General features: G+C 40.4%; 5 non-coding genes across 5 annotated transcripts; all 5 read right to left on the reverse strand.

Moving 5' to 3' along the window:
* Positions 1 to 4,182: 4,182 nt before the first annotated feature.
* On the reverse strand, positions 4,183 to 4,255 carry TRNAA-AGC (transfer RNA alanine (anticodon AGC)). The gene has a single exon. It is a non-coding gene; the product is annotated as a tRNA-Ala (tRNA).
* Positions 4,256 to 4,262: 7 nt separating this feature from the next.
* Positions 4,263 to 4,334, reverse strand: TRNAA-UGC (transfer RNA alanine (anticodon UGC)). The gene has a single exon. It is a non-coding gene; the product is annotated as a tRNA-Ala (tRNA).
* Positions 4,335 to 16,273: 11,939 nt separating this feature from the next.
* Positions 16,274 to 16,346, reverse strand: TRNAA-AGC (transfer RNA alanine (anticodon AGC)). Its single transcript has one exon. It is a non-coding gene; the product is annotated as a tRNA-Ala (tRNA).
* Positions 16,347 to 16,353: 7 nt separating this feature from the next.
* TRNAA-UGC (transfer RNA alanine (anticodon UGC)) lies at positions 16,354 to 16,425 on the reverse strand. Its single transcript has one exon. It is a non-coding gene; the product is annotated as a tRNA-Ala (tRNA).
* Positions 16,426 to 18,988: 2,563 nt separating this feature from the next.
* TRNAA-UGC (transfer RNA alanine (anticodon UGC)) lies at positions 18,989 to 19,060 on the reverse strand. The gene has a single exon. It is a non-coding gene; the product is annotated as a tRNA-Ala (tRNA).
* Positions 19,061 to 21,015: the final 1,955 nt, after the last annotated feature.

Consider the following 21,015-nt stretch of genomic DNA (forward strand, 5'->3'; position numbering starts at 1 on the left):
GGAGTGAGTGTGGATAGGAGACAAAAGGTTGTCCTAGTCGGGTTTCCTAGGACGCAGTACATCGCCCCGTTAATGCCGGTACATCTCGACTCGCCTTACTTCAGTGGCACATGTGCGTTGGCAGTAGTCGATACCCTACCTCTAGCTGGGATTGACGTGATACTAGCCAACGACCTGGTAACCGATTGGAGCAGCAATCATCCCAAGATTGTGGACGAGTCAGCTGGAACAGCAAGGTCTGAAGTAACAACAGGCGTTGGTAATGTCCAGGTACAGACAGACCCGGAACTAAATAATATGTTTAATTTCTCCTCTACCCGACAGATCGAGAGCATTCTAGCAGAGTCTCCTGAACCGTTTCCCGACAAGAAGCATGAGGTTATGATGGCAGAAGCGACTGAGCGAGAAGAGAGGTCTCGTGTACAAGCACCCTCGGATACCAACGAGTCTGGAGCCAACGCAGATGAGTACTTGCGGTATGGCAAGGCACAGCGTTCTTTGAACCGGCCAGAGATTCCCCAGACGTCGGAGGTATGTGAGGTATGTGCGAAGGTTTTAGTGCCCTCTTTGGTCCAAACCAGGCTAATGGATGTAGCCGGCTATGGATATTACAGGCTCAGGAAGCTTATACCTCGGTTGACCGTATGTTTCTTAGCGGTAGTTTGTTTTATTCTCGTGTGTGCTCTCAGTAAGGACCAGTGGACGACCCGACAGATGATGGCTCCCTTGAACATCGTGAAAAGACCCCAGGGATTGGAGACGTGCACTATGAGTAGTGCAGTCGAAGAAGGGACCTGGAAGATGATGGTTGATACAGGAGGTACGAGATGTGATATTATGAGTGATTGTTTCCGACAGGTTGACACGCCCCGCGTGATGGCTGAGCCTGGGTTCAGCGTTATGCGGAACGTTGGTCGACCTGACGGTGGCAGAGCGAATCCCATCCTCGATGTACGAACAGCCCTGTTGGGACTAGGTGTGAACCTAGTAGAGGCATATGCAGTAAGTATTGACTTGCCCACTGTCGCTGTCGCTCTAAATTATCAGACCCCTGTATTCCAGGTTCCCGTCTCCCTGAAGGACTACCGGACCGGTACTAGAAATGCCGTCTGTAACCAGCCATCAACGGTGCCACGACACAGGGAGGTGTCGATTCACCCCAGATCGTGTCTACACCAATCCTTACTCGAGAGTGGTGAGATTATGCTCCGGATTAACATCTCGGTGGAGATGTGGAAAAGTACATCAGGCAGGTCATTGCCTTACATCTGCAAGTTTCCTTTGTGCGAGAGTTCCCCAGTAGGACCGTTCTGTGGACAAGACAGCCTCGCCACTCCAGTTTATAGTGTACGTGAGTCCATTTGGAGTTGTATCCGCGTACTAATTTGGTTTGTGTTTTTCTTTATAGAAACCCAAACCAAATTCTTTTTGGTGGGGAGGTGTTACGGACCCGAGCCCAACGTCCGAGCACGGAGCAGTGACGACCGCGCCATCTGTGGGTCAGCTCCCGAAACCCCCTCCAAATGGACGGCACCATCAATTGAGGACAGGAAATACCAGCCACAAGGGCTAGTTTCCCGTCCTGATCAGCCCATAACACAGCCGCTGCTGACCTCTGGTGAGGTGGAGCTTAGACAGCAACGCCATCTAGGGAGTGGATAGGTGGGCGTTTGGGTCTGAGCCAGTAAGTGACGTGCCCTAGTGTGTCTCTATTATTGATGACGTGTCTGATTACAGAGTCGACCTGGAACTGCTGTAATGGAAGTTGGATCAGTCTACCCAAGGCAGTCGTCTTGTCTCCAAGCGTTTGCTGCAGCAGCTGTGAGTCGTCCCCCGGATGAACACTGTGGTGTTACCCTGCCTGTGAAGTGGCAGTTGAGGGATTGTAGTACCCGGGACAGACTGGTGGAGACGCTTAACCACTGGGGTGTTGTGGCGAGGAGAGTGGTCTGTGGGATCACACAAGGCTCCTGACTAGGGTTCACGACCTTAGTATCGATCGTGGAGTGGCCTAACCAGCGTCGCTGATTGGAACCTGCCAGCTACCGGCTGGTCCTGTGGTTGAAGGCCTCCACGACGGTGCCCCCAGTGGAACTGTGATTTGGCTGGCCGGTGGCCAGGGTAGACTCAAGAGGATCGAAAGATTCATAGTGAGGCCACCAGAGCACCAAGAGCTTAGCATCGTGAGCACCGTGAACGTCTAGAGTCTTCAGAAGAAGACATTGTTGTACATTCTAGTGTTTATACCCCCCCCCCCCCCGTGTAATCTTTTATATAGTATTAATGGTGTTGGTGATAATTACATTATTAAGTTGTTGCCTTTATTTCACTTCCCCTTTAATTTACTTGCATTATGGATCACATCCCTTGAAAGCCACTACTAGCTTGGGGCCGGATAACCAAACTCTACTTACATCAGAGAAAAAACCCAGTTGCGACCCGAGAGGGCCGTAACATAGAGCTTTGCAATTACTTTATTCACTCTCGTGTTCGTGAAGATATCCTCATATTGCACCCAAAATTTAACAGTGCAAGCTACTAAACATATGACCCTATGACTAACCATCCTGCGAAATGAGGGACCTTTAGTATCAGTGCTACCTTATTCACTCCTATGTTGATGATATCCTCATAATGCACCCGGAGTCTGTTAGTGAAGACTGCTTATCACGTGCCTCTTTATGACTAACCATCCTGTGTGATGGGAATTTTTTAGCATCACGTAGCTAGCTTTGTGACACATTCTACTCCCCTTCATATAGTTTAGGGTTGCTGCACAAATGCAGATGTACCTAATATTTTAATTAAAAAAAGTGTAAAGCGATTGTTAAATCAGTGGGATTCCTTAACAACTCCATACCATATCGCTTCTTCTTCTTGTGATAAATATGTTGCATGACAAGTATTTTCAATGTGCTCTGATCCCTACACTAAGCTATATTTCACATTTTTCAAACCAATCCTAAATGATTTTGAAAGCATGAATTTACTTCGTCAGAAAGATGAAGCAAGTTAGTTTAGCCTTCACACTGACTTAGAAAACTTCCCTTGTGGAATGCTCAGAAGAATCGTGCATCTTCATCATGCAAAGCTTCATGTTAATTTGGACTACAATTCCAAATATCTGCACCTGGAGAAAGTTGACTTTTGTTACGAATTTTCAATACTTCTGGCAATTAACCGACAAAACAATTTTATAACCCGGAAAAAGTTTCAAAATATTCAAGAAGGATGCCATAATTTTTTAATGGATGCTTGCAAAGAGCTTCTTTCTTGTATTTTAAGTAAACCTGAAACTTTCAAAAAGGTGGAAAATCTGTCACCTAGCATATGCATTAGCCACTCACGGCCACCATTTCAGAACTTCCAATAGTACTAGCTGACCAATCTAAGGTTGATCATTGACTGGTCCAACATGTATTAGGGACAAATTCAGTGGCTCAGGAGCTTAACACTGACCACACAACACCATGTACACCAACATGTACACCAACACCCATCGATGGAGTAACAGGTTACAGTGGCCCAGGAACTGAATACTGACCACACCCACCATGTACACCAACACCCTTCCATGAGGTTACAGGTTACAGTGGCCAAGGAGCTGAACACTGACCACACCCACCATGTACACCAACACCATTCCATGGGATTACAGGTTACAGTGGCCAAGGAGCTGAACACTGACCACACCCACCATGTACACCAACACCCATCCATGGAGTTGCAGGTTACAGTCGCCCCAGGAGCTGAAAAAGCAATGCTGTTAACAAGCTACAGCATTGATGAATTAGTTGCAAAGTTTGTTAAGATATACAGGAACACAATGGACTCGGGCACTTAAACTCTAGATCGTTTGCTAAATACATTTCTGATAAGATTGGTGACTTATCACAATGTCTTACTCTTATCAGTCACTGGTAAGTCTAGGATGAGAGCTTGACCCTCCATTGTGTGAGCATTACAGCACTGAACATTACAGCACTGTAGTTAATGTTTGAGTGGTCATGAAGTAAATAACAATGTTGCAAGCAGTGCAAGATCATCCTGCAGACAAAATATGCACTATATACAGTGAACAGTTTGATTAAAGATGTTTTGTGATCTCTGACGTGATCCCTGGGCAAGAAAAACCAAGGTAATATCTAGCTATAATTAGTTATAAGTTAATATATAAAACCCTGGAGATGCGGGGTATCGATCCCCGTACCTCTCACATGCTAAGCGAGCGCTCTACCACTTGAGCTACATCCCCAAAGGGCTGGAGGTGCCGGGGATCGAACCCGGGGCCTTTCACATGCAAAGCGAACGCTCTACCACTGAGCTACACCCCCTTATAGTCTGCTAAGTTACACATCAAGAATTTATCCTTCGTCAGGAACATTTCTAAATACAATTGTCCTTGATGTTTAGATCCTTGGTTCCGCCTGTTGCAAATATGAAGTTCAACTGCAAGCTTCCCCAGACTTTAAGCTCTGGATTTAATCTCTCTCCTTAATGAAAAGGCACTACATGCGACTTTTTGGGATAATTTAAAAGTAAGTTGGGCTATTAATGTTAAGAAAATAATGATTATTTATGTTTTTATAATGTAATGTGTACAAATGAAAGCTGCGTCCGTCAGACTGATTGAGTAGACCACTTACCACAGGAGGCTTGGTCGGATACAGGCCTCCTGGGGACGGTGATCCCAGGAACCTTCGAAAGAAAAAGTAATCGCAAGGCAAGGTAATCCTCCCAAGGGGCCATAGTTTTCCCCACCTAATTGTCATTAATACGTCATATCGAAAGCAACAGCTTGTTCCACAAATCATCAATAACTGGAGAAGGTTATTTAGAAAATTACGTATTGATAAATGACGATTAAAAACCCCTTACAGTTAATACCTTTGTCAGGAACACGATGGTTGGCAAGGAGCGGTAGTGTACTCTAGTATAAAAAGCTATGATTTGTTTAGATCTGAAACCTACATTTATGGGCTGCATAAAACGTCCACCAGACTGTGCGGCACAGTGGTTGCAAGGATCAGGTTGGGTTACCGTTATCTGTGGCAGGTGACGGATCTTCCAATCCTGAGTACTTTAGGTGCAAACTCTGTGAGCAGGAACTGCGGCCAGATCTCCCACACTACATCACCCAATGCCCAGTTAATAGACCTATCAGACCCGTGGGCATGAGGTACCTAGAGCTTTGCAATTACTTTATTCACTCTCGTGTTCATGAAGATATCCTCATATTGCACCCAAAATTTAACAGTGCAAGCTACTAAACATATGACCCTATGACTAACCATCCTGCGAAATGAGGGACCTTTAGTATCAGTGCTACCTTATTCACTCCTATGTTGATGATATCCTCATAATGCACCCGGAGTCTGTTAGTGAAGACTGCTTATCACGTGCCTCTTTATGACTAACCATCCTGTGTGATGGGAATTTTTTAGCATCACGTAGCTAGCTTTGTGACACATTCTACTCCCCTTCATATAGTTTAGAGTTGCTGCACAAATGCAGATGTACCTAATATTTTAATTAAAAAAAGTGTAAAGCGATTGTTAAATCAGTGGGATTCCTTAACAACTCCATACCATATCGCTTCTTCTTCTTGTGATAAATATGTTGCATGACAAGTATTTTCAATGTGCTCTGATCCCAACAATAAGCTATATTTCACATTTTTCAAACCAATCCTAAATGATTTTGAAAGCATGAATTTACTTCGTCAGAAAGATGAAGCAAGTTAGTTTAGCCTTCAAACTGACTTAGAAAACTTCCCTTGTGGAATGCTCAGAAGAATCGTGCATCTTCATCATGCAAAGCTTCATGTTAATTTGGACTACAATTCCAAATATCTGCACCTGGAGAAAGTTGACTTTTGTTACGAATTTTCAATACTTCTGGCAATTAACCGACAAAACAATTTTATAACCCAGAAAAAGTTTCAAAATATTCAAGAAGGATGCCATAATTTTTTAATAGACGCTTGCAAAGAGCTTCTTTCTTGTATTTTAAGTAAACCTGAAACTTTCAAAAAGGTGGAAAATCTGTCACCTAGCATATGCATTAGCCACTCACGGCCACCATTTCAGAACTTCCAATAGTACTAGCTGACCACCATGTACACCAACACCCATCGATGGAGTAACAGGTTACAGTGGCCCAGGAACTGAATACTGACCACACCCACCATGTACACCAACACCCTTCCATGAGGTTACAGGTTACAGTGGCCAAGGAGCTGAACACTGACCACACCCACCATGTACACCAACACCATTCCATGGGATTACAGGTTACAGTGGCCAAGGAGCTGAACACTGACCACACCCACCATGTACACCAACACCCATCCATGGAGTTGCAGGTTACAGTCGCCCCAGGAGCTGAAAAAGCAATGCTGTTAACAAGCTACAGCATTGATGAATTAGTTGCAAAGTTTGTTAAGATATACAGGAACACAATGGACTCGGGCACTTAAACTCTAGATCGTTTGCTAAATACATTTCTGATAAGATTGGTGACTTATCACAATGTCTTACTCTTATCAGTCACTGGTAAGTCTAGGATGAGAGCTTGACCCTCCATTGTGTGTGTGGGAAAAACCTGCTGGGATTGATATAAGAGGAGACTACCAGGGACTTGTACTGAACTAAATTAAAAATTAACTGTCTGCAAATTAATTCAACTAAAATCTCTAGCTAGGGTTGTAAATCCTAATTCCTCTTTTCCTAATGACAGATTGTGGGCTGTAAGGGACAGGTGGAGTGAATGACTTGTTGATAGAAGTTCCAATCCACCTGTAGACAGGGATCTCACATCAGCTTGTATTTTATACAAGGATAAGATTTAATAAATTCAGTTATCTGACTGAACACTGGCTCTGTTTAAATCAGAGATTTAAACATACATAGTCTAACCTAGTACCATAACTTAACAGCCAATATGTACTTATACTATAAACAACAAATTAAATTGTAAAAGTATAAATAAATGACCTTAAATGTAGTCTTAATACTATTAACTTAGTACTAGAAATTATATTCAATTAAATGAACTTATATGATAACTTAAAAATAACTAAGCAAGCAATTGATAACTTAATTTATATATTCAAATATATATGCAGACATATTCACTTTATACAGTTAGCTTGACTGAATCTCTTCCAAGACTGTGGACACTTGTGAGGTTTTTACTTATTGAGGCTGAATTCTTTTCTGACAGAATGGACACTCATGAGGTTCAGTGCTTGGATAAGATTCACAGCTACACTACAATTTTAATAAACTTACTGAAATGTGAGGCTTAGCCTCGCTTTTTAACCAACAGACAGATTTATAGGATATTAAAGTTACACAAGCATACAATTGGCCAATCATACACCAAATAACCCTCAATATACTTCTCTGCCAGTCGGGGTGCCTGTCTGACAAGTTTGCCAGACTGATTAACTCTCTCTTGTTGAGTTTAGGCACGATATTTTGCTACAGCGTTGCTGTATGATGATCTGGTAGCGTTGCTACGTGATTATCCTGCAGTTGCAGAAGAATGATTCGAGATAAAAGTTTATGAATGAAGGTGGAGGAAACCGTGTCACTGATCTCCACTATACACTCTATTTTATGTGAATGTTCACGGATTTTCCTTGTAGATATTGTCCAGGTACTCCCCCAGTTCTAGAGAGTATTCACTGGCGATAAAAAATATTAGATAAGGTGTCCTTGAGCTGGTAATGTTTGCTAAGGATCAGTCACTTGTTCACTCATTCGTAAACAAACGCGGAGTGCCGCTGGGCTTTGTTGGTGGGCCCTTCACTCCCCCCATCGCCCTGCCATGCTCCTCCCTCTCCCTTGAGAGGTAACTTTCAATGAATATTGATTGATTATTTTTACAGTCTAGACTTATGATTAAGATAAGATGTGATTATAATATAATTAGATATAAGATTTAAAGATTATAAGTAGTATTTGTAAGTACCACTGATTCTTATTAAGGATTTGATTTTTAATCCTACCGGATGTTGAATCAATGTTCCAATAGTTTTTTAATTAAGAAGTCCTTCTAGAAGCTTCTGGATCCTTGAGAAATCATGTACAAAGTCACGTAGGCATCAAAAGGGCCCCTGTTGCGTACGTGTTCATGGTGCCATTGTCATCCAGGATCAAGCTATAATGAATCTTTAATGATTCAAATATGATTTGATACGATTTAGATATGATTTTGATATGATTTAGATATGATATAGAAATTATACATTTCTTAGATGATTATTAGATATGGTGGGTAAAAATTTCCCACATCTTCCAGAGGGAGAGAACTGGCACAGAGTCCAATACTTAGGACAATAGTAACCATATGTATTTATTTACTCTCCATTGGATTGATAATACAAGTGCAAATTTTGCTTGCACTTTTCTGCTGCTGTCCGTTGTGGACGATTGTGTCTGTTAGGAGTCTGTGGGTCTTGTGGAGTTAGAGTGTCTTGAGGTCTCTCAGGATCTAACTGCAGCTGGCTCACTGATTCCATGTGGATGAGTTTGTCCAATGTCTTCAGGGAAGTTGTTCCTTTAGACAGGATTTTGACTATTCTCAAAATCCCCTGACTATCTGGATGGACTGAGACAACTTTACCTAATGGCCAGTCAGCCCTAGGGCCATCACTGTCTACCAAGACAATATCGCCAGGTTGGAGATTAGCTATATTATGTGGGACGTTGGCCCCATAGTGATGTTCTCGTAGAGATGTAAGATATTCTCTTGTCCAAACATCATTCCATTTTTGGATTATGCTGGACAGATGCTTATACCCCTGAACCAACTCGCTCTGACCCACATATGAGGGATCTCTGATCTCATCATCCACTAGAGATGGTACTGGAGTTAGAAGTCTTCCATACATTAGGTGGGCAGGACTTAATGGCTCATGTTGAGTAGGATCCTCAGACAAGTAAGTCAACGGCCGGTTATTCACCCTTGATTCTATTTCCGTGATTACTGTCTGGAGTTCTTGAAGATTGATTTTCTGACGGTGTAGAGATTTTCTCAAGGATCTTTTTACAGTTCCTATTAACCGTTCATAAAATCCTCCGTGCCATGGGGCTCTCGGAGGGATAAATTTCCATCTGCAATGACGCTGTTCCAGTGTGGAAGTAACTGCAGGATGGGAACAGATTTCCCGTAGACATGCTTCTCCAGCTACCAAGTTTGCTCCGTTATCTGAAATCATCAGCTTAGGGCATGATCGGCGTGCTGCGAATCTGCGGAAAGCTTGAATAAATGATTGAGCAGTCATATCGGGTGTTACCTCTAGATGTACTGCCCTGGTGGTAGCACAGGTGAACAGACAGATGTATGCCTTGATAGGTTGCTTATCTGCAGTCCCTGTTAGATATATTGCTCCTGTATAATCTACTCCTGTCGTTTCGAAAGGTTGTAGATGGACCACTCGTTCCTTTGGCAGGGGTGGTGGCCCTGGATAAGAGCAAGTTCTTGCATCGTACCTTCGGCATATCATGCAATTCTTCAAGATTGATTTGACTGACTGTCTTCCCTGAGGAATCCAGTACTGCTGTCTGATTTGTGTGAGTGTGTCTAACACTCCTCCATGTTTGATGATTTGTTGATGTGTATGCAACACAATCAACCTTGTGATCCAATGATTTTTTGGTAAAAGCCATGGATGCACGGTATCTAGATTGATATCTGCGTGTTTAAGTCTCCCTCCACAACGCAGAATGTTGTGCTTTTCTTGGTCTATCCACAGACCGAGATTGTGTTTTAACTTATGAGGAAGATTTTCATAGTTATTCCCATAAGTTTCTCTCTGGGCTTGTCTTACCCAATAGATAAGTGCATCAGGAAAAGTGTATTTTATACCTTTTTTCCTGAGATAATGAAACACGTTCTGTGTTACATTGATTAATTTGATGAGCGAGGAGTAACGAGTACAATCCAAGACTGATATTTGAGCTTGCTGCCTGGTGGTAGTTATGGTTTGTGTCGTAATGACGTGTGGCTTTTGTTCAGGCCAACTACCATTCACTAACCATCGAGGCCCATGAAACCAAATATCTGCCTTTGCAAACTGTTTAAATGTCATACCTCTTGATAAGAGATCAGCTGGATTATCCTTTGTTGGTACATGCAACAATTGAAAGCCTGCGGAAATTTCTTTAATTTCCGAGACGCGATTTTTTACATATGGAGTTGGACAGTTGTCGTTTCGTACCCATTGTAAGACAGCTTCATTGTCAGACCATATAATGACATCTTTGATGTTCATGGTAGACAAGACTTGTTTGATATGCACAGCTAAGCGTGTACCAGTTAGCAGTGCTGTTAGTTCCATCTGAGGCAAAGTCCTCTTTTTTAATGGAGCGACTCTGGCCTTAGAGGTGATAAGATATGATTGATTAGAAGTCACTAAGTAAGCACAAGCTCCAAAAGCTTTGGCTGACGAGTCTGCGAATACATGTAGTGATACTTCTTCATTTTCCTCGACTATGTGTCTCGGAAAGATTATCTTTTCAACTAAAGTTTGTTCTTGAGCCACTTCCATCCAAGCTTTTTGTAACTGGATTGGTAGTGGATCATCCCAACCAACCTTAGCCTTCCATGCTTGTTGCACCAATAAACGCCACTTGATAGTCAAAGGATTTAGTAGACCAAGTGGGTCGAATACTTTGCTAACTTGTGAAAGCAAATCCCTTTTTGTAGTGATGTTGTAATTTACTGGCACAGATTTGATCGATATTGTGTCCGAGATTAAATCCCAATCCATACCTAACACCTTTTGTGATTCTGGTACGTGATATTCAGGGTAATCTCTTGCTATTTGATTATTCAATGTTGCATTATTAGAGGCCCAAGATTGTAGTGGCATGTTTGCACCTTGTAGCTCCTTGTTGGCCTCTTGATATAATTGTAACAGTTCAGTAGTACTGTTAACTGTCCCTTGAAAATTATCTACATATAGATTTTGACTGATTTCAGTCTTACAGGGACTTGATGATTTCTTCAGATGAGTATCTAGAGTTGCTTGCAACAGAAATGGACTGCTTGTCGCGCCGAAAAGAACTGAAGAGAATCTGAAAGTCACTACAGGACTATTGACATCTTCTGGGTTCTCTACCCATAGAAACTTAGTGAAGTCTCTATCTTCTTCCTGTAAGCCAACTCTTAGAAAGGCCTTACTTATATCTGCTGAATACGCATATTTGTTAAGTCTAAACTTCAACAGTATGTCATACAATTTCTGAGTTAGACTTGGACCTGTTTGCAAACAATCATTTAGACTGGTTCCTTGGGGTCCAGATTTAGAGCTACAATTAAAAACTATCCGTAAAGGAGTTGTTTTTGATTCTCTCATTACAGCCATGTGTGGTAAAAAATGGCCTGTTTGCTTATTGTCATGTTTCACGACTTCGATGAAGTTACTCTTTAATTGTTGAGCAATAATCTCATGATAGAGTTTTAAATGCTCAGGCCTTTTTCTTAGCTTTGCTAGTTGAGATTTAAATTGACTATAAGCCATGTGATAATTGGTAGGTAAGGTTTTATGGTTGATTTTCCATGGTAGCCTTACCCAGTACTGTCCATCATAGTACTGTACAGTTTCTAAGTATTGATTATATGCACAGACATCATCAGGACTTGGTTGTTCAGGAATTATTCCTATGGCATCAAGTTCCCACAATTGAGGTACAGATTCTAATCCATCATCAATCATGTGGGGGTTTTTAAGTGGTGACTGTTCTTTGCCTAGTCATGCCACTATTACAGTTTCTGTATGATGTGATTTTTCAGGAGTTGAAGGTTCAAGATCTAGTATAGGTCCTGTCATCAATATGCCTCCTGCTGATTTGAGTATATTCATACCCATAGATTCTTCTGATCCCAGAATGAATCGATGATAGTAGTCAGCTCCAATCAGGATTCCGATATCCCCTATGTAGTCAGAATCGAGTAGAGGATCTGCTAATTGGATTCCTTCTTCTTTTAGGAATTTAATAGTTGCTGTCAGACCAGTCACTTCCATTTCAGTAGGAATTTTATCAACTACTATGGCTTCTACTGTCCTTTGGGATGTACCTAGACAGACATTGAGTTTTACTACTGGAAAGGTTCTACGACCAGAATTAGTAAAAAACCCTGATATGGATGTAGATACTTGCTTTGAAGATTTAAGTTGTAAATCTTCTGCCATCTTTTTACTGATAAAGGTTTTCTGTGACCCTTGATCAAAAAAGCCTCTAGTTGGAATACAAATTCCTTGATTGCATAGTTCTAGCTGTGCAGTAGGCAATATGGCTGCTGTAACAATTTCTGTATCCAAGTCGTTGACATTGCTCATTACTGTACAGAATTGTACGGCTGTTGTGGTATTATCATCTTTGGGCTTTGCCTGAGATGCAGGTTGATTATTGGAAGTCTGTGATCTGGATTGAGTGTTAATATCACCACAGAGTGCTGTGTGATGTACACTTTTATGACAATATTGGCAGTTCTGCAATTGAGTGATACACTCACTTGTATCGTGCTTCCGTAGACAACGGATGCACCTGTTCAGAGATTTCAGTCGATCGATTCGACTGGCACGGCCTTCATAAACTGTGCATTGATAAATGGTATGTGCTTCTTGACAGAATAAACATTTTGGGGCACTTGTAGCTCCTTTTGTCTTATCTGTCTTAGGAGCTTGGTTTCCTACAGTTCTGTTAACTGTGGGGGATATAGCATAAGAGCCAACATTATTCTGTTTCCACTTTGCAGAAGAGGAGTTTTGTTGCCTTGATTTTTGACTGCCATTTTGTACATTTTTATTTTTGTCCGTGGATTCACTTTTGGGGATTTTTTCTTGAGATCTAAGTTTTCCTCGGCTTCGTAATCTTTGTACGTAAGCTCGAAGTCCATCAATGATTTGGCTTTGTGATAAGATATTGTTACAAGTATGTAAAACTTGTAGGTAAGTAATTACATGCAAGTAGGTCATACAAGCATGTAACACTTGTACTCCTCCAAGGATTTCCTTAAAGGATGAATTGTATCTGTAATAATGTGTATCTACATTATTCATGATGTGATGAAGCATTTTGCTTTTTCTTTTTTCTCGGCTTTGCCTTTTCTATTAAGTAAGTCTCTTTGAGATGCTTGATTAACTTCAGATTTTCTGAGGCTGCTTTCACTCCAGTGAAAGCATGAAATTAAGTGATCAAGACTTTCTTCTTGGATTAAGATAGTTATCTTAGATGGATGATAATATTTGTATTGACATTGTCAATGGGCTGTTAGCCTTTCAGATTGTGATGTGAGATTAAGATTGGTCTTAATCCCCAATTGTAGACTATTGTAGCCAAGTGATGATGACATTTGTCTATCACCTGATTTAAATGGTCTTTAGGCTGTAGATTCAAGTGAGTTTTTAGACACTTTGTGTCCTTTTCTTTTCTGTTTCAGCTGCTGGTGGAACGCTGTCAGCCATTTTGACCTTTTCCGAGTTTTGGAGATTCCGAGATTTTTCTCTTTTTTCTGATAAATATGTATGATGTTAATGTATTTTGATAAATGAGCTTTCCTGTCTACTTAGGTAATGATTCCAAAGATCGTCCTTCATTTCCTCCCTGGAATCTGGTTGTAGCAGGTGTTCATTATCAAAAGTACTGTAATAATTTGATTTGTGACCCGAATGCACGAATGCACCAAGTTGGTAAATCTTGTAATAATTTTTTAAAAATAGTAAATGGCACTATTTTTGCAAAGTTATTACAAAATCTGTTACCATAATAATTGTTAGATAAAATACAGTAGAATGTCTACTGGTTTTACCTGGAATAGGGTTTGATGCAGTTGATTATAGTTAGATTGTAATGATATGCTCTTACAGTGATGATAACACTTTTTTAAAGAATATTATGTAATGAGCTGCTCTGAAAATCAGTAGATTAGAGATAATGCTAGATAATACACTTAAATATACATGTAATGTTACCACAATGAGGTAGGTAATTGGTATTTATGATTAAGATGCAGTTGTGTCTGTGACACTGATATACTTAATTACTGTTGTTTCTTAACACAAAACAGTATCAGTTTGTTATGAATGCTTACTAGTTAATGGATATGGTGGCTTAAGCCACTGCAAACTATTTGTATACTTAGATATATAGCTATGATAAATATTGGCTGATAGCTAGGTTAGGCTAGAATATGTAAGAATTATTCCAATGCAAAATCAAGAAGTTTCTTATGTATTTGGCATTGAAATATTCGGTAAACGAATGATCATAAATATCTAGGTATAAAGGACCATTATTATCTAGGTTCGAAGGACCATTAATGTGGGAAAAACCTGCTGGGATTGATATAAGAGGAGACTACCAGGGACTTGTACTGAACTAAATTAAAAATTAACTGTCTGCAAATTAATTCAACTAAAATCTCTAGCTAGGGTTGTAAATCCTAATTCCTCTTTTCCTAATGACAGATTGTGGGCTGTAAGGGACAGGTGGAGTGAATGACTTGTTGATAGAAGTTCCAATCCACCTGTAGACAGGGATCTCACATCAGCTTGTATTTTATACAAGGATAAGATTTAATAAATTCAGTTATCTGACTGAACACTGGCTCTGTTTAAATCAGAGATTTAAACATACATAGTCTAACCTAGTACCATAACTTAACAGCCAATATGTACTTATACTATAAACAACAAATTAAATTGTAAAAGTATAAATAAATGACCTTAAATGTAGTCTTAATACTATTAACTTAGTACTAGAAATTATATTCAATTAAATGAACTTATATGATAACTTAAAAATAACTAAGCAAGCAATTGATAACTTAATTTATATATTCAAATATATATGCAGACATATTCACTTTATACAGTTAGCTTGACTGAATCTCTTCCAAGACTGTGGACACTTGTGAGGTTTTTACTTATTGAGGCTGAATTCTTTTCTGACAGAATGGACACTCATGAGGTTCAGTGCTTGGATAAGATTCACAGCTACACTACAATTTTAATAAACTTACTGAAATGTGAGGCTTAGCCTCGCTTTTTAACCAACAGACAGATTTATAGGATATTAAAGTTACACAAGCATACAATTGGCCAATCATACACCAAATAACCCTCAATATACTTCTCTGCCAGTCGGGGTGCCTGTCTGACAAGTTTGCCAGACTGATTAACTCTCTCTTGTTGAGTTTAGGCACGATATTTTGCTACAGCGTTGCTGTATGATGATCTGGTAGCGTTGCTACGTGATTATCCTGCAGTTGCAGAAGAATGATTCGAGATAAAAGTTTATGAATGAAGGTGGAGGAAACCGTGTCACTGATCTCCACTATACACTCTATTTTATGTGAATGTTCACGGATTTTCCTTGTAGATATTGTCCAGGTACTCCCCCAGTTCTAGAGAGTATTCACTGGCGATAAAAAATATTAGATAAGGTGTCCTTGAGCTGGTAATGTTTGCTAAGGATCAGTCACTTGTTCACTCATTCGTAAACAAACGCGGAGTGCCGCTGGGCTTTGTTGGTGGGCCCTTCACTCCCCCCATCGCCCTGCCATGCTCCTCCCTCTCCCTTGAGAGGTAACTTTCAATGAATATTGATTGATTATTTTTACAGTCTAGACTTATGATTAAGATAAGATGTGATTATAATATAATTAGATATAAGATTTAAAGATTATAAGTAGTATTTGTAAGTACCACTGATTCTTATTAAGGATTTGATTTTTAATCCTACCGGATGTTGAATCAATGTTCCAATAGTTTTTTAATTAAGAAGTCCTTCTAGAAGCTTCTGGATCCTTGAGAAATCATGTACAAAGTCACGTAGGCATCAAAAGGGCCCCTGTTGCGTACGTGTTCATGGTGCCATTGTCATCCAGGATCAAGCTATAATGAATCTTTAATGATTCAAATATGATTTGATACGATTTAGATATGATTTTGATATGATTTAGATATGATATAGAAATTATACATTTCTTAGATGATTATTAGATATGGTGGGTAAAAATTTCCCACAGTGTGAGCATTACAGCACTGAACATTACAGCACTGTAGTTAATGTTTGAGTGGTCATGAAGTAAATAACAATGTTGCAAGCAGTGCAAGATCATCCTGCAGACAAAATATGCACTATATACAGTGAACAGTTTGATTAAAGATGTTTTGTGATCTCTGACGTGATCCCTGGGCAAGAAAAACCAAGGTAATATCTAGCTATAATTAGTTATAAGTTAATATATAAAACCCTGGAGATGCGGGGTATCGATCCCCGTACCTCTCACATGCTAAGCGAGCGCTCTACCACTTGAGCTACATCCCCAAAGGGCTGGAGGTGCCGGGGATCGAACCCGGGGCCTTTCACATGCAAAGCGAACGCTCTACCACTGAGCTACACCCCCTTATAGTCTGCTAAGTTACACATCAAGAATTTATCCTTCGTCAGGAACATTTCTAAATACAATTGTCCTTGATGTTTAGATCCTTGGTTCCGCCTGTTGCAAATATGAAGTTCAACTGCAAGCTTCCCCAGACTTTAAGCTCTGGATTTAATCTCTCTCCTTAATGAAAAGGCACTACATGCGACTTTTTGGGATAATTTAAAAGTAAGTTGGGCTATTAATGTTAAGAAAATAATGATTATTTATGTTTTTATAATGTAATGTGTACAAATGAAAGCTGCGTCCGTCAGACTGATTGAGTAGACCACTTACCACAGGAGGCTTGGTCGGATACAGGCCTCCTGGGGACGGTGATCCCAGGAACCTTCGAAAGAAAAAGTAATCGCAAGGCAAGGTAATCCTCCCAAGGGGCCATAGTTTTCCCCCACCTAATTGTCATTAATACGTCATATCGAAAGCAACAGCTTGTTCCACATATCATCAATAACTGGAGAAGGTTATTTAGAAAATTACGTATTGATAAATGACGATTAAAAACCCCTTACAGTTAATACCTTTGTCAGGAACACGATGGTTGGCAAGGAGCGGTAGTGTACACTAGTATAAAAAGCTATGATTTGTTTAGATCTGAAACCTACATTTATGGGCTGCATAAAACGTCCACTAGACTGTGCGGCACAGTGGTTGCAAGGATCAGGTTGGGTTACCGTTATCTGTGGCAGGTGACGGATCTTCCAATCCTGAGTACTTTAGGTGCAAACTCTGTGAGCAGGAACTGCGGCCAGATCTCCCACACTACATCACCCAATGCCCAGTTAATAGACCTATCAGACCCGTGGGCATGAGGTACCTAGAGCTTTGCAATTACTTTATTCACTCTCGTGTTCATGAAGATATCCTCATATTGCACACAAAATTTAACAGTGCAAGCTACTAAACATATGACCCTATGACTAACCATCCTGCGAAATGAGGGACCTTTAGTATCAGTGCTACCTTATTCACTCCTATGTTGATGATATCCTCATAATGCACCCGGAGTCTGTTAGTGAAGACTGCTTATCACGTGCCACTTTATGACTAACCATCCTGTGTGATGGGAATTTTTTAGCATCACGTAGCTAGCTTTGTGACACATTCTACTCCCCTTCATATAGTTTAGGGTTGCTGCACAAATGCAGATGTACCTAATATTTTAATTAAAAAAAGTGTAAAGCGATTGTTAAATCAGTGGGATTCCTTAACAACTCCATACCATATCGCTTCTTCTTCTTGTGATAAATATGTTGCATGACAAGTATTTTCAATGTGCTCTGATCCCAACAATAAGCTATATTTCACATTTTTCAAACCAATCCTAAATGATTTTGAAATCATGAATTTACTTCGTCAGAAAGATGAAGCAAGTTAGTTTAGCCTTCACACTGATTTAGAAAACTTCCCTTGTGGAATGCTCAGAAGAATCGTGCACCTTCATCATGCAAAGCTTCATGTTAATTTGGACTACAATTCCAAATATCTGCACCTGGAGAAAGTTGACTTTTGTTACGAATTTTCAATACTTCTAGCAATTAACCGACAAAACAATTTTATAACCCAGAAAAAGTTTAAAAATATTCAAGAAGGATGCCATAATTTTTTAATAGACGCTTGCAAAGAGCTTCTTTCTTGTATTTTAAGTAAACCTGAAACTTTCAAAAAGGTGGAAAATCTGTCACCTAGCATATGCATTAGCCACTCACGGCCACCATTTCAGAACTTCCAATAGTACTAGCTGACCACCATGTACACCAACACCCATCGATGGAGTAACAGGTTACAGTGGCCCAGGAACTGAATACTGACCACACCCACCATGTACACCAACACCCTTCCATGAGGTTACAGGTTACAGTGGCCAAGGAGCTGAACACTGACCACACCCACCATGTACACCAACACCATTCCATGGGATTACAGGTTACAGTGGCCAAGGAGCTGAACACTGACCACACCCACCATGTACACCAACACCCATCCATGGAGTTGCAGGTTACAGTCGCCCCAGGAGCTGAAAAAGCAATGCTGTTAACAAGCTACAGCATTGATGAATTAGTTGCAAAGTTTGTTAAGATATACAGGAACACAATGGACTCGGGCACTTAAACTCTAGATCGTTTGCTAAATACATTTCTGATAAGATTGGTGACTTATCACAATGTCTTACTCTTATCAGTCACTGGTAAGTCTAGGATGAGAGCTTGACCCTCCATTGTGTGAGCATTACAGCACTGAACATTACAGCACTGTAGTTAATGTTTGAGTGGTCATGAAGTAAATAACAATGTTGCAAGCAGTGCAAGATCATCCTGCAGACAAAATATGCACTATATACAGTGAACAGTTTGATTAAAGATGTTTTGTGATCTCTGACGTGATCCCTGGGCAAGAAAAACCAAGGTAATATCTAGCTATAATTAGTTATAAGTTAATATATAAAACCCTGGAGATGCGGGGTATCGATCCCCGTACCTCTCACATGCTAAGCGAGCGGTCTACCACTTGAGCTACATCCCCAAAGGGCTGGAGGTGCCAGGGATCGAACCCGGGGCCTTTCACATGCAAAGCGAACGCTCTACCACTGAGCTACACCCCCTTATAGTCTGCTAAGTTACACATCAAGAATTTATCCTTCGTCAGGAACATTTCTAAATACAATTGTCCTTGATGTTTAGATCCTTGGTTCCGCCTGTTACAAATATGAAGTTCAACTGCAAGCTTCCCCAGACTTTAAGCTCTGGATTTAATCTCTCTCCTTAATGAAAAGTCACTACATGCGACTTTTTGGGATAATTTAAAAGTAAGTTGGGCTATTAATGTTAAGAAAATAATGATTATTTATGTTTTTATAATGTAATGTGTACAAATGAAAGCTGCGTCCGTCAGACTGATTGAGTAGACCACTTACCACAGGAGGCTTGGTCGGATACAGGCCTCCTGGGGACGGTGATCCCAGGAACCTTCGAAAGAAAAAGTAATCGCAAGGCAAGGTAATCCTCCCAAGGGGCCATAGTTTTCCCCACCTAATTGTCATTAATACGTCATATCGAAAGCAACAGCTTGTTCCACAAATCATCAATAACTGGAGAAGGTTATTTAGAAAATTACGTATTGATAAATGACGATTAAAAACCCCTTACAGTTAATACCTTTGTCAGGAACACGATGGTTGGCAAGGAGCGGTAGTGTACACTAGTATAAAAAGCTATGATTTGTTTAGATCTGAAACCTACATTTATGGGCTGCATAAAACGTCCACCAGACTGTGCGGCACAGTGGTTGCAAGGATCAGGTTGGGTTACCGTTATCTGTGGCAGGTGACGGATCTTCCAATCCTGAGTACTTTAGGTGCAAACTCTGTGAGCAGGAACTGCGGCTAGATCTCCCACACTACATCACCCAATGCCCAGTTAATAGACCTATCAGACCCGTGGGCATGAGGTACCTAGAGCTTTGCAATTACTTTATTCACTCTCGTGTTCATGAAGATATCCTCATATTGCACCCAAAATTTAACAGTGCAAGCTACTAAACATATGACCCTATGACTAACCATCCTGCGAAATGAGGGACTTTTAGTATCAGTGCTACCTTATTCACTCCTATGTTGATGATATCCTCATAATGCACCCGGAGTCTGTTAGTGAAGACTGCTTATCACGTGCCTCTTTATGACTAACCATCCTGTGTGATGGGAATTTTTTAGCATCACGTAGCTAGCTTTATGACACATTCTACTCCCCTTCATATAGTTTAGAGTTGCTGCACAAATGCAGATGTACCTAATATTTTAATTAAAAAAAGTGTAAAGCGATTGTTAAATCAGTGGGATTCCTTAACAACTCCATACCATATCGCTTCTTCTTCTTGTGATAAATATGTTGCATGACAAGTATTTTCAATGTGCTCTGATCCCAACAATAAGCTATATTTCACATTTTTCAAACCAATCCTAAATGATTTTGAAAGCATGAATTTACTTCGTCAGAAAGATGAAGCAAGTTAGTTTAGCCTTCAAACTGACTTAGAAAACTTCCCTTGTGGAATGCTCAGAAGAATCGTGCATCTTCATCATGCAAAGCTTCATGTTAATTTGGACTACAATTCCAAATATCTGCACCTGGAGAAAGTTGACTTTTGTTACGAATTTTCAATACTTCTGGCAATTAACCGACAAAACAATTTTATAACCCAGAAAAAGTTTCAAAATATTCAAGAAGGATGCCATAATTTTTTAATAGACGCTTGCAAAGAGCTTCTTTCTTGTATTTTAAGTAAACCTGAAACTTTCAAAAAGGTGGAAAATCTGTCACCTAGCATATGCATTAGCCACTCACGGCCACCATTTCAGAACTTCCAATAGTACTAGCTGACCACCATGTACACCAACACCCATCGATGGAGTAACAGGTTACAGTGGCCCAGGAACTGAATACTGACCACACCCACCATGTACACCAACACCCTTCCATGAGGTTACAGGTTACAGTGGCCAAGGAGCTGAACACTGACCACACCCACCATGTACACCAACACCATTCCATGGGATTA

The sequence above is a fragment of the Procambarus clarkii genome, chromosome 50 (genome assembly GCF_040958095.1).
Source record: "Procambarus clarkii isolate CNS0578487 chromosome 50, FALCON_Pclarkii_2.0, whole genome shotgun sequence".
Classification (NCBI taxonomy): Eukaryota; Metazoa; Arthropoda; class Malacostraca; order Decapoda; family Cambaridae; genus Procambarus; species Procambarus clarkii.